Source organism: Cyprinus carpio, chromosome B6, assembly GCF_018340385.1.
Source record: "Cyprinus carpio isolate SPL01 chromosome B6, ASM1834038v1, whole genome shotgun sequence".
NCBI classification, from domain to species: Eukaryota; Metazoa; Chordata; class Actinopteri; order Cypriniformes; family Cyprinidae; genus Cyprinus; species Cyprinus carpio.
Window position 1 is genome coordinate 2,628,927 of NC_056602.1, and position 15,140 is coordinate 2,644,066.

General features: G+C 39.3%; 1 pseudogene; it reads right to left on the minus strand.

Annotated features, from left to right (window-relative positions):
* Positions 1-663: 663 nt before the first annotated feature.
* Positions 664-14,048, minus strand: LOC109047045 (annotated as a pseudogene).
* Between the last annotated feature and the right edge of the window lie 1,092 nt (positions 14,049-15,140).

A 15,140-nucleotide genomic window follows, 5' to 3' on the forward strand; every position in this document is an offset into this window, starting at 1 on the left:
CACATTTACACTCGAATGAAACCTCCGTACAGATAGACTCCGGGAATCCAGTGATCTTTATAAAAATATGAACATACACACTTCATTGATATTCTAAGTGCTGTGACAGGCATCACAAACCACAGAGGAGCCTGCGGTCACATGGATCTCAGTGATCTCATTAGTTTAAATACTTTGAGGAAGCATCTACATGCTGCATTTGATCACGTCTCAGCTACTCGACAGATTAATCAGAAATCATGAGAGCAGGAAGTGACATCAGTCTTACTACGATCCTGACGTGGAATGATGACGCTCTGCCGAGGAACTGATGACCAACCGCTATTAAATATAGAAAAATAGACTCCTACAACTAAAAGAGATGACAGTATGCGGCCCTCACGAGTCTGAAGGCCACGTTAACATGAGTTTATCTATTTAAAGTCCAAGTGCAGAAAACTTCAGTCGTAACCCGCCTCTGAGCGTGGGGTAAGGTAATTTAAAACGTCACGGAGCACCGAAGGCGAATGCGGGAACATGAGTTTATAAGGTGTAAGAAAGAAAAAAAGTAAAGCACAGACGCCTCTCTGGGTGCATTTCTGACCCGGACAATCAGTTAAAGCAGAGTAACCCCGCCGTCTAACAGGCTGTCAATCATCATCTCCTCCTCCAATCACTGGTCTCTAGGCAAGAGAAGCCCCGCCTCTGTGTCCCAGACTCCGCCCACCATGCACACGGAGAACAACAGCGAGACACAACAGCCTTTAAGAGCAGGGCGCATCACGATATTAGTGACAGTTCTGATGACCTGAGATTAATTCAAGAGACTCGAGTGTGTTTAGGCCAAGAGAAGAGGGATGAATCGCTAGAATAAACCAGTTTAAACTAGTCCTGACAGCCTGTTAAACCAGCAGGGTTTAACCTCAGCAGCCGGACTGAGTGATGTCTCCGCCCGAGCTCTTGGTGACCTCCATGGTGGTGAAGATCTGGAAAAAGAGTGACGGGGAAGAACATGTTATACTCAAAAGACTAAGAACGTGACACAGCAGTGATGTATCATGAAGCAGCAGGGTCACAGGAACGCACCTCGGCACACGTCGGGTGAATCCCGATGGTGTTGTCCAGCTGGTCTTTGGTTATTCCACATTTCATGGCGGCTCCGAAGCCCTGAGTGACCTCTCCGGCGTTAGGACCCAGATAGTGGAAGCCGATCACACGATCCTGCACACACACACACACACACACACACACACACAGAGTTAATACTCCTGAAGTGTGTCTCACAGTAATGATAGCACGGAAGCAAATGCAAACATTCACAACTCCTGAAGTGTGTCTCACAGTAATGATAGCAAGGTAAGACCACAAATTTTTAAAAAAAAAAAAAAAAAAAAAAACACTTGACAAGCAATAAACAAATCTGAGAAAATTTAAGAGAGATATATATATATATATATATATATATATATATATATATATATATATATATATATATATATATTAATCATTCACAGATACATTAATAATCTATTTCGACAATTTATATATGTATTAAACTGAATATAAAGAGTAACACTACTGCAAGATTTGTTAAGATTTTATGCAGTTTTACAGAACGCATGAATCTGTTCATGTCATAAAAATGCAGTTGTTCACTGTTTAGTGTTAACATGCAACTTTGATTTTAAAATGAATTAGTAAACTGGAAATTAAGAATGACAAATGGTACATAAGCATGTGTCATTTCTGTTATTTTTCATAATTGTAACATTCTCATTAATCTTTTATTTTCCTCATTTTAAGTTCTAGTAACTTGTGTTTGTCATTTTTATTATTATATTATTTTTCCTATTTATCTTTTCTAAATTCAAGTAATTTCAGTACTTCATCTTAACAATATTTCTTCAGTCATCTTTTCATTTTCATCCCTGAGACAATACTAGATTTAGTTAAACACCGGAAGAAGCACAGATTACTGTTAGTTCATCTCATGTTAATGAATTAAACCTTATTGTGAAGTGACTTAAATCCAGTTTAGGTTATAATCATGATTTAGAATCAGGTTTAATTTTTTTTTTTTAACAAACTAAATGAAACGTTCACACAGGATGGTGACAGTCATGCATGTCTTACGTTGTCAAGTTTATTGCAGATGATCTTGGCGTAGCAGCGGTTGTTGTCCCGGCCGGGAACGGTGAACTCCAGAGGCCAGAACAGACTGTGATAGACCTGCAGAGACCACAACATCATTAAAACCACACTCGTTATCAGCACAGTTATTAATATTTCCAGCCTGACGTCTGTTTGCAAACGCGCACCTCGAGGTTCTCCTGTCCGTAGATCTCGACGGCCTTCTCCTCCGGGTAACCACAGCTGCCGTATTCCATCGGAGTGAAAGACCGTGGTGGGAACGTTCACATAATCGCACTGAAACCACACACGGAGAGGGAAACAGGAACCGGTGAGGTCACAGAAAACCAACTGCTATCTACAAAGGAATAGTTATGACTGTGTCAGACCTTCAGAGACGCTCCAGCGTACAGTCGGCGAGCCAGAAGCTTCCCGGCCTGAATGGCCACAGGAGTCAGCTCCCACTTCCCCTCCAGGATGTCTCCAATGGCGTAGATGTGAGGAACATTGGTCTGCTCCTCATCGTTCACTGGGATCTTCCCGTTCCTGGACGGAGGATCAGAAAAGGACTCAATGTTAGCAGTGAAATATAAAGGACTCACATTAAAAGTCCATTTCACACTTGCTTTCTGAGGCTCGATCTGAATCGGTTTACTTGCATTCCCTTCTCAAATATCCTTTAACGTTGTATAACTTGGTTGCAAAACATTTGTGTCAAATATTGTGAACGGCAGCATCATAATCTACCATTTTTTTTTTTAGTTTTTAGGTTTCAATAAATCTGTGCATTCATGCAACTGACTAAAATCTGTTACAGCTGCAAGCATTTCACTCATTTGCGACTTAAAACAGATATGCACGAACTAAAATGTAAGAAGTATTTTCATTTGTAAGCTCAAATATGTGTTTTATGAAAATTCAGATCAAGAGTCTTAAACATGATTTAACAGACATCTTAATAATCACTTAAAAAGGTCTTAAACGTGCCGATGAAAAAAAAAAAAAAAAAACTGAAATAGCTTTTACCTTAAAGCTCTGATTTCATCTAACAAACGTGTGCGTTCTATCCATCTGTTTTATCAATCATCCATCCACATGTGATGTGTATATGTATGGTTTATACAGTTTAAAGCAGGTCTATAAATACTTACATTTATTAAATAGTTTGAATACTTGAGTAAATCACCTACATTTTTAAACACACATGCACTTTCAAGCCACGAGTTTGTCTAAAGCACAAATAACTTCTTGAGATTGCTGCAGAAAATCAACAAAAAATGCATTGTCTCATAAAAAACACATTACATCAACTTCAGCTCACTTCTGCAATCTTGGAAGACTGTGTTACTGTAACGATTGCACAATGACTTATCAATGTACAGACACTGTGTGCATTACTAAACTGAGATGAGCAACTGAGTCATAAATCTGTAAATGCTCAGCGAGTCGCTCGATCAAAGGAACCATAGAAGAGCCATGCATCACTCTCATACGCGTGAGGGTCATATGGAATCACATGATTCTGCTTGGGGACGGATCTAAACCTCTGTCTCTCTCTCTCTCTCACACACACACACACTTCTCAGTTCAGTGTATGTGTGAATTAAAATGAATAAACCCACACTACTGAATGGGAATATTTGGCTGAATGCTTCCTGACCCAGTGTGCTCTATAAACAGTCCATGTGTCCTAAAGTCAGACGCTGGACACGCTGCTCAGTTCTCAGTCAATACTGCTGATTCATTGTGACCCGCCTCTGACCCCGCCCTCTCAAGAGCTACCATGACAACGAGCACTTTGTTATGGGATGTGGGAGGGACTGTGAGGACAGACGACCAAAATAAACTATTCAAATGAAAGAGACATACTTGGCATTGACTTTAACTCCAGCCTTGTCCAGACCGATCTTCCCTGTACAGGCGTCACGGCCCACTGCGATCAACACCTGAGACACAGAAATAGAAATAACAATAGAAATATTAAAGGAATGTGAGTATGATGATAACCACAGAAACACCAGACTCCTCCCACAGTTATAAAAGAACCAGAAAAAAATAATTATAATAAATAAAATAATAATAATAAAAAAAATAAAAAAACCTGATGCAAGTGTTTTGACAAAACACTCCACATTTCTGCTTTTAAACCGCCCGTAACTGCAATCTTTGCCCAATCTTTATTTAAACATGACTTTGAAACAATGATTTATTCATCAAGGACACAGTAAAATTGTTCAAAAGTAACAGTCCAAACAAAGTTACAATGGATTTCTATTTCAAGTAAATGCTGTTCTTTTGAACTTTATTCATCATATTTTTTGTGGAAACATGCATTTTTTTGTTCAGGATTATTTGAAGCAACATTTACTGTTTGCAACATTGATAATCAAACGTTTGAGCAAAAAAAAAATCAGCATATTAGAATGATTTCTGAAGATCATGTGACACTGAAGACTGGAGTAATGATGCTGAAAATACAGCTGCACATCACAAAAATAAATTACATTTTACAACATATTTGCATAGAAAATAGTTATTTAAAATTGTAATAACTAACAATATTTTTATTGCATTTTTAAATAAACAAACACAGCCTTTGTGAGCAGAAGAGACATTTATAAAAATAAAAACACTATTATATCTTACCCATCCCAAAACTTTGAACAGGGTTGTGCGTGTATGCATACATAAATTTTTTCCCCAATATTTGTGCATGCTATGTATTTTCACGAGTCTTTAGTCTCCTGTGTTACCCTTAAAGACCTATATTTGTAAAGAGCCGTTTTCAATCTGGATCGCTCCAAATCAGGTCAGTTATGAGGTTTCAGGTCAGATGGCTATGCGGGGTAAGGACTGACAGCAGGACGGCCAGAGATATCAGACAAGATAAAACCTGATGTACTTCAGTGATAGCAGAAAGGAATTCCACTTTCTGGCCACGCAGACATGATACTCACAGTATTGTATTCTCCTTCAAAGATTTCATCGCTCTCGGTTGATTTGGCCGTCACTTTAAGTCGGCCTGGAGTTCCAGCTTCCAGCTGCTCGATCTGTAGAAAAAAAGACTAATTGTTTATCACCAACATAAGGGGAGTAAAGAGGCCATGATCATAATACTCCTAAAGAGGATTTCATAACCGCAGCTGCGACAGATAACTCATTTCAGCTTTCAGTAATGTTTAACAGCACACATGCACCAACCTTGGTAGGAACAAACTTCCTGAGGAATTTGACCCCGTGTGTCTCCATGTAATCTCCTGCACGGTTGGCCATGTCCTGATCGAATCCTCGCAGCAGAATGGAGCGAACCATGACGGTCACGTCCAGCCCCAAACCGGCCAGAAACCCCCCGCACTCCAGAGCCACATACGACGCTCCGACGACGAGAGTCTTCCCGGGACAGTAGGGCAAAGAGAACAGGTCATCACTGCGAATAACAAACAAAACCAGTGAGGACACAACACAAACGGATCACGGTTCCTCAACTGTAGACAAAAGTTCAGACACATACAGTTAAACCTCATGCACGCTGCAAGAGAAAAGACAATATACTGAAAACCGCAGAGGTTTGAGTCTCGCCACACACCTGACACTCACTTCCTTATCAGATAAAAGATGAACGAACCATCCGGAAATCTCAGACGTGAGTCATAAAAGAACACACATGCATTCTGTTTAAAGGCTTGATGCATCAAGGGCCAAACTCTATTTGAAACTGAGCATTACTATGTCCTTGTTCAGACTCTCAGTCTCTCGGTGTGGAAACGGTGTAAACGGAACAGTGACTGATCAATATCTGACCACTAAAAATGCATTAAGTGACCAGGTGTAAACAGGCCCTTGAAATCCTATTCAAATCACATTTCTGGAATTCTCACATCGGATTTTGCACAGCTTTTTTTTGCCTGTGCCACCGTCTCACACCACGTAAACACGTCAGATGTTGTTTTCAGAAAACATGCTGAATGTCTCTGAAGAAACAAGGCTGTGCTGTTGCGAAGAACGAGTTGAGTGGAAAATGACAATATACTGCTGGTCTACACACCTCCGAGTTATGAGACCAGCAGAGACGACAGTACAAAAAAAAAAAGCAACGCATTCCAGCTTCCCTACGTTTCTGCCGCTTCCTCATAAGACGTAATATATTCCAACATGACATATTGTGACATTACTTATTTTTGGCAAACTGTATTGCGGTTATTGTTGTTTTTTTAGCATAAGCAAATGTGCAACACGTGACACACAAATCAGATTTGAACAGTTGTGATACAGTGTGCACAGTTAATTTAGTTTCCATTCAGACAAATTCTCTGCCTAAAGGAGCAAATGTGCAAATATATTATTTCAAAATAAGTAGCCACATGACCATTTTCCACACTTATGCCGCTCATATCACAGGGTTCCCACACCTTGATTAACTTCAAACTCAAGGAGCTTTCAAGGACTCTCCAGCTCTAATATCCTCAAACTCAAGGATCTAATGTGGGGACACATTTCAAGTGACAGCGGGGTTACATCGTGTTATCTTGTAAGATACACTATTACAGTTTTCATGCGTCAAACACAACTATGCATTATTTTTTTGCATTTATTTTTGGCCATATGATAAAGATCTGATATTCTATTTTTGTTGTATTTCTGTTTTGCATAAAACTGAAGAATATTCATGTGTTAACTTTTGCATGGATTTTATTGTGAAGAGCTTAGGCTCATGTAACCAGAAGTTTTATGATATATGAATATGCTTTTTAAGTTTTTCTTGCCAGATGGGTTTACATTATCTTAACAAGCAAAGCAATTCAACATTAATTTCACAGTAGTAGGTTTGCGCTCACGTGAACGTCATGCAGGGTGACCATATTTTAGTTCTCCAAAAAGAGGACTGTGGGTGGGGCGGGGGGCGGGGGTGTGGTTGGTGGTTAAAGTAGTGTGAAAATATGTCATTTCCATACCTAAAATAAAATTTTTACAGTCACTGTTATGCATATTGTTTATAACCACAGCTAAAAAGCTTCCTACCAGTGGCCCTCCTTCACAAAACTTAAGATCTAGCACAGTTTTGGGGAAGTCGTGGCCTGGTGGTCAGAGAGTTTGACTCCTAACCCTGAGGTTGTGGGTTCGAGTCTTGGCCCAGCGATACCACGACTGAGGTGCCCTTGAGCAAGGCACCGAACCCCCAGCTGCTCCCTGGGCATAAACGGCGGCACACTGTTCCGGGTGTGTGTTCACAGTGTGTGTAGAAAGCAAAAGTTGTATACCCTACATTTTGGGGGCGATTCAGAAATCCCAGCCAGATGCATTTTTTAAGGTCCAAAAACAGGACATGTCCGGGAAAGAGAGAAAATATGGTCACTCTAACGTCATGGCAACGTACGACACAAAGTACCTCATGCGCGAAACACTTACCGTAACGTGTGAATGCACGTAAATAATGTAAATTAAGCAAGCTTGTGTGCATAGGCCACGAATTGTTGGCGAAATAACACATTAGCGGACCAGAGAGAATAATATGGAATTTTTTCCAGAAAACTTTTCACAAAATAAAATTCAAGCACTTTCAAGACCTGCATCAATGTATGTTTATTTTCAAAAACTCTCCAGGGCCTTGAAGTTAATTTTTCAGATTCACAAACTGAAGGATTTCAAGGACCTGATATCAGAGCTACAGAAGGAAATCTCCTCTTATTCAACACGTCATGCAGTGAAAGCTTTCCTTCCCTTGGTGACCGAGAATGAATCAGCTTTAATAAATAAAGCTTCCTGTAAATAAATCAGTAACGACCCCCCTGAGGTCCAGCTGTGTTTATCCGGCTCTCCAGAGGGAGTTTACCGCGGTGAACTGAACTCAGAGTCTCATCTCACCTGGTGATGCAGTACTCTTTGTCTCCAGGGACGCCCAGATAACGAGGCCTCTCTCCCGTCGCCAGGACAAACTTAGCAGCAGTGTAGAACATCTCTTTACCGCGCTTGTTTGTGGCCTGTTCGGAAGAGTGAACAAAAAGGTGAGACGAGGGCAGGTTTTGGCAGATCGTGGCTGTTATCGGGATGCAATGTGCAACTTTTTAGCATTTCATACTGGTGCCATTAAGACTAAGTTACAAGAAACAGCAGCTCTCCTGTTCCAAGCAATGCCTTGTGACATAAAGGCGTGCTTTCCCTCATGTTCTGCTGCCAAAAGTAGTCATTAATTACACTTTACACTCAATTTCTCTCTAAAAGAATCAAACTCAAACTTCCTTAAGTGGAAAAGAATCAAGTTCTCTTTGCATTCACATTATATCTGAACCTGTCATTAGCTCTGCCCAAGAAAACAGCTTCGTCTTCACGATACATGTTGGGCGTCAACTACAGTACATTCGGCTCGAGTCAGAACACACTTGCCTTGATCTTGTGCGGCTCCACAAACTCCGCGTAAGCGTTGACATAATTGACGTTTTTGTCTCGCAGGGAAACCCTGTAGCCCCAGTTCAGTGAGCCGATGTAGTTATTCACCGCGGTCCTCATCGTCTCCCAGTTGTGAGTCACTTCAATGTGCGGATAGCCAATATTTAATGAGAATGTAAATTATAAACAGGAGACAGACAAAAAGAAATCTTCATTTGGACCATTACGGGAAGCTTTTGAAAGCAACACTTTGCAATACACTGAATGTTGCAATGATCACTTGTCCTGTGTATTACGAAGATTTCTGGTGTTCAATCACACATTAACATACATATACATATACATACATATATATATATATATATATTATATTATATATATATATATATATATTATATATACATATATATATATACTATATATATGATAAAACGGATATAAATGAGAAACTACTCCCGTAACAGTCTTTTTACATTTCATTCCAGAACTATTCACAAGGTTGCAGTCACAGAATTAGTAAATACATACTGATGTACTCTTTCAAAGAAAGAGGAAATCAATCTGAAACATGTCTTCAGATCAGAAATCACAAAATTGCATCACAACTTCAAGCCTTCATGCATACGGCCTTAACGTCTGTACCGCATGAAGACCTCATGTTTACTTTTACTTCTTCTATCTGGTATGCATTAAATCATGCGATGCAATTCTTTTCTGCGATCAATATCATAGAGCCAGTTTATCATGTACTGCTGTGTGCCATGTCCTGCTGCATATCTCCGGCTGTGCTGAACATACAACTCACCCTGATCAGAGAACTCCCAGCCGAACTTGCGTGCGTCCTCAATGGCGGTGCCCAGCAGGGCTGTCTGATGCATCAGTTTCTTGGGAATGCAGCCCACGTTCACACACGTGCCACCCAGACCTGAAAGAAACCATCTCATTATCATCTTATTACACGTCATTTTTTTGATTAAACCTGCATGCTTTTGACTCAGGTTTTCTTACCCCAGGTTGTGCCCTTCGGAGTGTTGGGTGGGAAAAAACATAATCCAGAACCATGACCTTCTTGCCCAAAGGCGGCTGCTTCCTGTTTGGGCAGGAAGTGGCGGCGGCGTTAAAAAAACCAGATTCATGTTCAAAACCCACAGAACTGCTTGTGCGCTCCTATAGAGTTATCACTAAGTATTTTTTGTTTCTGATGATTTTGCTGGCAACATAATTAAGCGGTAGTGTGCATCTTCTTAATTTGACATTTTGCTTCCTAAAAAGAGTATTATTTTTTAATTCATTTCTGTTGATCATTTTAAAATGTAATGTTTATTTCAATCAATTCAAAAAAGAAATACCCACAAAAAAAAACATTTTATTTGGTACAAACTTGTAGATGAATATTAAATAAAAACTGTAAATATAAAAGATTCAAATTGGACTATTAAAAAAAAATAGAGTATAAATATAATACACATTATTTGTATTTAAATACTGTGGCTTAATACTAGGTTTAGCATACAGAAAAAAAAGTGTTTGTTTAAAAATGTCTCAAATATTTTTTATTTAAATCTATATTTTACTTTGTGCATGTCAAAAGCTTAAACATGCATACACACACTTAAAAATTATATATATATATATTATACATATTATATATATATATATATCTATATATATAATATATATAATATATATATATATATATATATATATATATATATATATATATATATATATATATATATATATATATATATATATATATATACATACATACATACACACACACATATATATATACACATATATATATATATAAAAATGCTAACACCAAGACCTAAAACACGATTCGTGCAAAGTAACATGAAACTCAGAGATGACAAAGTGGCTCGATTGACCTGAATTCACCATACACAGTATTTATACAGCATTATAAATGAAGGATCTCGGTGTAATTTAACTCACCTTTGAGCAGGCCAGACCCCCAGAACCACCGCCAATGACGATGAGATCGTACTCGTACACCTCACTGCCTTCACCCAGCAGCTTCTGCAGGATGCCATCTTTGTGTGCCTGTTACCACGACAACAAACCCATCATCAGCAGGAGCATACAACGATGCTGATAAGAGGCACGGTGAAGAGGTGCTTTGAGCATTATTCAGCTCGATTAACAAACGTCTTTCCCACAGAGCTACTTCATACTCTACAGATGCAACCGTGATTAGGCGCTGATGAACAGACATTTCAGAAACAGAAAACCAGAAGCAGCCTTCTGACAGGGTGACTAACAAAACTCAAATGAACAGGTGAATTAGTTTACAGTAGAAAAAAAAAAAGTCTTCAAAAATGCACCACAAGGCAATGCACGTGTGTCACAGAATGGCATGTTTTAATGCATCTGGACTCATTGGTGCCATCTACAATACTAAAAATACAGTGAGAAGTTGTTTATAAATAAAAGAAATTAAAGGGTGTGTGAGGCTGAAATGAAATGAGGCTTTTTGCAGTCCAGCATCCGCTCGAGACCATCAGCTCCTCTTTTACGGTGAGGTGAAGCAAGAACTGCCTCAGAATAGAAAACACCACTGGTTTTTAGTAAACCGTGTTGGATTAGCATGCATGAAATTACACTTTAGCAAATGTAATGGGTCACTTGGTTATTCTTGAGTCTATTCTAAAGTTAGACAGGTTCACCAGCATCAAATCTATGAGAAAAATGAATGAAAGAGTGAATAAAACTAAAACACCGTTTGCTTTTGGAAATGACATTTATGTCATGCTTATAATTAACAAAACAGGGAAATTCTGAGCCCAAAAGTCTACGACCAACTAATTTCTCTGGTGGTCTTTGGCATGAAACACGATGAATCTCAGCAAAAACACTCATTAGTCTGGCCAGGGAGTGGAATCAGTGTCTGACACATGCACAGATCGGTCAGAAGAAGAATCAGCACCTTCATGGTGTTGTCACAGTCCTCCAATGTGTTTCTTGTTGATGAAGACGCTGGGGACGGGTTTTTCTGCCCCGTCATCTCATGCAGCAAGTCCTGGTAGTTGGTCCCGTCCTCTGAAACACATCAGGACATTGATCAGATCCAATCAGGAGCTCACCGCTCACGTTTCATGAGCAGCTCTCCATTAATCGAATACGGTCAGATCTGGCACGGCTAGCCTGCTTCTGAAAGAGATGTTTGCCTCCAAACATCAGGTTTAGAGCCGTTCGCCGGAGAACCCATTATCAGGGACATGCTCCGAACATGAGATGAACAGCTGCACACGGACAGCGAGATAAAGAGAGCGTGAGATGTGAATGAGACACGGAGGAGGGTACAGGACGAGAGAAGGAACGCAAGAAGAGGAAGATGATTTTTAGTGACGCTGGAGCCGCAGTGACTCAGCAGGGTCTCGCGTCACGGCCAACCACTTAAACATTAACTTAAGAGCCTCAGCGCAATGTTCAGAGAAACACATGCAAGTTGCACTTCAGCTCAACTCCGTCAATGAGGCAGTGAGAGTTCAACAACTTAAACATGAACATTACATAACATTAGCTGAAGTGGAAACATGCATATAATCAGTAATGGTGCATCTCAGGGAGAAAAGTATAAGTACAAATAGTACACTGTTATCTCAGAACCGGTTTCTGTAGATATCAGCCATCACTCCCAAAATATTCAGACTCATAACCTCGCCAGTATTATAATTTGGCCCAGTGTAAAGCCTGAGACCGCTTGAGAACATGCATTTATTTCACATTAAAAAAGAAAAACACTTAAACTTAATATCACACCAGCTTCTGATTATTCTGATGGTGAAAAACCACACTTGAGTTTATTTTAATATTGAGTAACTTAGAAATGAATCTTATTTCACCTAAAAATGTAATTATAGAGCGTCTTTCACATGCATTATTTCAGACGTTAATCTGGTGTTATTTCCATCAGCTGAAGGAATACAAAGAGCCCGAGCCTGGCACTTCCTCCACGTGTCTGATTTCACCCTAAAAAAGGAATTACTATAAAAGTCTGCATCTGATATGCAAAATCGTGCTCTTACCCATCAGGTCCAGCTCTATGGCACTGCACTTGACATTCAGCTCTTTAAAGAGTTCCTTCACCTGGAGTTAAAGAAAAACCACACGTTAGTGGTTTCAACAACACTCACATTTCAGAGAGATGTACTCCAGCAGAAAGATACCATCACAGCTTTTTAAAAGCAAGGCATCACTAGCTCAGGTGCGTTGAAGGACCTGCATGAATAAACGCTCCACACAAGCTCTCGGAGCACGGGGTGATTTTTCACGAATCTACAAAGGAGTAAATCACTCAGACTGAGGAAAGAACGGCGATATCTAGAGCTACGTTTTATACTTTATTAATAATTCTCCACCTGCAATCTTCAGTGACGCTCAGGGTGTTTCTAAAAGCAGCTTTGTACCCCTCTGTCATTATAGCCCTCATACACACACTCGCTTCTCTGAAGGAGGACACAGTAAAGTCTACAGATGCATGATGGACCAGAATCAAGTTATTTATACTAATAATTGTTTAATCATGCAAGTGACATATCAATATTAAAGGATCTTTTAATTGTGAAAAGACTCCTTTCTACTTTATTACTTATTCTGCATTTAACACTAACCTAAACAGACAGTGCTGGATTACAGCATAAACTTAACCCTTTAAGAACACAAATGTTTCTCTATTATATCCCTCACTATAATAATAATAATAATCTGACTTATCTACAGCAGACAACAAAAGAAACAGTACTCCATCTCTCACACTATACATAAACCCCTTGAAGCCGAAAATCATTAATACGTGAACTTGACATTAAAAAAATGACTGGTTTTAGTTTTAATAATTGTAGAAATGTTATTATTTTTTTTAACTATCAACTTTTAACGAAAGCAAAAATAATATAGCACAAATAATCATGAAATATGAAAACGATGAACGATTATTACTTGTACAGTGCATTTATATATTATATATATAAAACTCAAAGCACTTTACAACGTAGAATAAAACTACAAAAAAAAAAAAAACAAGGAATTGTTAGTTAAAATGTACGTTATACAAAAAACCAAAACAAATAATCCAGCGAAAGTTATTTTAAAATAAAGCACATACACACTTTAGATGGACTTTTCACTGAGTGGTTAATAATATCAGAAGCTAATGCTACAGACGCGAGACTTTTCTCATCCTTCGCTTCTTCGTTAAGACTGAACTCTCTCTGTGTGTGTCTGCGGAGACACGAACTGTGTTTCTGAGGCCGTGTGTCCGCTCACCTTGACGCAGAAGGGACAGTAGCTCTTACTGAACACCAGAACTTGATTAGCATCGATCAGCTCTTTGATCTTCGATCGGATCTGCTCGCGACCCGCCTCGTCCTCGATGGGCGGCATGATGATCAATAACCGATCAAGGGTCGATATTCCGCGCTCTTCCGCTTCCTGAGTCGACGATTACGATTCAAGTAAAGCTTTATCTCACTATAAACTCATGATGCGGCATTCACTAACACTTTAAATAAGACTAAAACACACTCCTGTCATGATCGCGACTTCTCCTCGCGGCCGCCGCTGAATGACGCTCCGCCGCGCGCGCGCCTCTTACATAAGACCCAACGAGTCTGACCCGCGCGCGCCTGACTGAAATCAACACACGTCTGCGCTCACCGCGACCCACGTGTTGTCTATCACAGCTGTTAGTAACTTACAACGTCAAATAAACGTATGATGTAAAATAAAAAACAAACTTAAGCCCTGAGTTTAAGGTATCGTGAATTTCAGTAGACTTCTAACGCTGAATAATTACACTGATAATTTGTGGAATCACAAGATACATTAATAATAATAATAATAATACGTGGTTAACCCATCAGGCAGTATTTGTAGACGCCTCAGTGAGATTGATACGGACACGTGCGCCACCTGGTGGTGAAACCGACCAATGCGGCCTGCGCAAAACTAAAACATTCAACATACACTTTGTTCAACTCTGTAGTAGTTTGTGTAATTGTTATTACAGTTTTTCTTGATTGTTTACACACATTTTCTGAAAGCATGCCTCATACTCTCTGAACTCTACACACAAATCAAAAAACACACAATGGGCAAAACCTCTCAATTCTCTGCAAAATGAAACTTTACATTCAAAACAATGTTCTTTCTTCTCAAAATGGTATTTTGTTTTCAGATGACACACAAACCATCATATGAACAGACATTAATAAGAGCCAGCTGAACACTGATGTGCTCTGTGTAAAACACTGATGAATGGAAAACACAGGACTGTGCTCTTTATTTGGTTCAGTGTTACACTTACTACAGACAGTACATACATAAGTGTGTTGTAAAATATTTGTAGTATATATATAAAATAGTTTTTATAGTCAGAACACACAAATACACTAACAAATATATTTTATTTTTCCAACAAAAACAATGTACATCCCAACCAACACAAAGCTGCACATACAGTGGTCTACATACAAAACAACAGAAGAATTTACTGTATACAGTTACAGTAAAAAAAAACTATGCTGCATCCTCTCTTCGGTTTCGGTCTGGCCACAGCACCTCATCCACATCACAAGCAATGTTCTCCCTGGCCCAGCAGCGGGGGAAGTATCGCCTAGCAT